Source organism: Pseudomyrmex gracilis, unplaced genomic scaffold (genome assembly GCF_002006095.1).
Source record: "Pseudomyrmex gracilis isolate BER0280 unplaced genomic scaffold, ASM200609v1 scaffold_164, whole genome shotgun sequence".
Taxonomy (NCBI): Eukaryota; Metazoa; Arthropoda; class Insecta; order Hymenoptera; family Formicidae; genus Pseudomyrmex; species Pseudomyrmex gracilis.
Window position 1 is genome coordinate 254,627 of NW_018020748.1, and position 2,704 is coordinate 257,330.

Sequence of the window (2,704 nt, forward strand, 5' to 3'; positions counted from 1 at the left end):
GTATTCGATCCGGATCGATTTTTGCCTGACCGAATGCAAAATCGCCATCCTTATTGCTACTTACCGTTTAGTGCGGGACCACGGAATTGCATAGGTAAATAGCGTAATTTGTCTGTTTGTTTGACAAAAAAAATTTGTTCTGATTAGTTGCGCGTTCGGCAGGTCAACGGTTCGCTATGTACGAATTGAAGATTTTGATCGCATCTCTAGTACATCACTTCTACATAGAGCCTGTAGATCTTTTGAGGAATTTAAAAATTAAAGCAGATTTGATACTTCGTCCTGCTCATCCGGTTCGTGTAAAATTCGTGCCGATCAAATAAATATCGAGACACCTAAAGACAAAAATGGGACCACTTGATTTCTTGGTTATAAACTGTGTTATCTTAAACATGTATGTATAAATGAAATATTTTAAAATATTATGTAAAAAATATATAAAGTCGGATTGCAATTTAAAAAGCGGACATTTCGACGTTTTCGCTACGTTACTACCACGTTTTACAGCTTTTGAACGAAATGTTGTTAGTTTCGAAAAACCTGTTGCGGAAACGTTTGTGCTACTAACGATGCTATGTGGGTATTTGTCTTTGGAATAACGTCAGTTGAAGTAAGTGAGTAAGACGTCATAATCAAGTTAATTAACTAACAAAGTTGTTTAAAAATTGGTTTTGAGTATATATTTATGTATTATATATAAGATTTAACATAGCACGTAATATATACTATATATTACAAAAATATCTCAATTAATTTGCACTATACCATTACAAGTAGATATTATAATACAATATATGACAATAATATTATCAATATATTACATTAATATATAATAGTAAGCATTTTCAGTAACGAAAGTATATATCAAATATAGTTTTTATTACGTCTTATGAACGTTAGATATGTCCCACAGCACTGCAAAAACATTACGTAAACCTTACATTTAAAAATTGTAATATTGCGTGATAGTTGCAAAATATTTCTGCAGTGGTACTGCAAGCTTACGGCAACGTTGAAATGTCCGCCTTCAAAAATATTGCAATGTAAGATTACAGTAATTACCGTACACTGTAGTTGTAATATTAAAACGCAATGTATTTGTAATATTAAAACACAATGTAAAAGACCGGGGCACATTGTGACATGCAATTTATAGTATTTAAAATAACAAACTGCACACTATATTATGTAATATTATGTAACATTGAGTACATTACATAATAGTCACATCTTTTAGCTTTACGAAAAAAAAAATATTTATGTATATCTTTATACAAACAAAGTTATTTACTGTTAAACACGTGCAAATTTGTCAACGTGCCCCGTATTCAAGATTAGTTGTCACATAAGCCACAATTCTGATTTTCTTGGGTGTAAGATCACAGTTAATATCTGAAGCACGTAATATATAATTAACTAGTTGTTCTTCTTGAAAATCACTAATAAAAATATATATGCAGAGAGGGCCGATACGGAGTGAAATACTAGGTGTTGATGTATGAACAATAATCTTTATTTTCACTCCGTATCGGCCCTTTCTGCATATATATTTTTTTAACAATTTCACGGAGTATAAATTAACAATTATATTGTTCACTAATAAAAATCTTTTTTGGCTTAGCATAACCCACACTTGTACAAATCATAGTTTCACATATGTCCTTTTCTGAAATTTTCTTGCAATACTGAACTAACGTGCGATCTTCAGTTCACTTCAAGACTATTTTCCACGAATTACTAAGTAAGATAATAGCAGTTTGACAACTAACCTTGTGTCACAACTGGCACCGGTCTTCCTTATTTGTAATATTAAAACTTACTGCAAATATACGAATTGCTTCAGATTTAATAGATAAACTTTGACAATATATAAAGACATCCCAAAAGAAATGCGAATAAAAGATGTTACGTCCTGGCCCATGGATACGGTCGGGCTGTGGTGTGACGCAACAGTAAACGCGTCGTTTTCCATATCTCTCTCTACAGTGGACACGGAAGTCCTGCTGCGAGAGAGTCGAGCGAGTTTNTTTATATTCGTCGACAGGTCAACGGCGTACGCCGATTTTACTCTGTCTAACGAACACTCGCTCGTTGGTCCCTTTTTAGGTCTGAGACGCAAATCTCACTTACCAAGGACGGGACCTGGCGATTTTAACGAGGAAGGGAGAGTGGGTTATACGGAAAGAAGAATAACAAAGAATAATTCTTTAGATTGATTTCACACATTATAAAGTAGTTATATTTATAAAAAAAATCAAAATCAATGAAATAATAACAGACATGTAGAAATTAAAACAATAAAGGAGCATATAATCGTTTCATACAATGTAATCTACACGCTAGAACGCGAGTGTGAGAGAGAACGAGAGTGCGAGTTTTTTAGTGTAGCCAGCCTCTTAACCCATGTTTATACAACTTAAATCATCTCAGAGATTTGTATCTAGATAAATTCGGTTTTGTTTCATTTGTTAGGTTTCAATGGAAATAACGATAGGAATAAATTTGGATGTGTCATGATTCTAAGATTGATATTCGGAGATAAGTGAGTTTTGTTTGTTTCCGTGATTTAGAAAGGAAAAAGAAATAATTCGGACGCCACCCGAAACGGCTATATACCGCGAGTAGCCCTTCCGATGATTCGGACGCCGCCCAAGACGGTTATATACCGCGAGTAGCCCTTCCGATAATTCGGACGCCGCCCAAG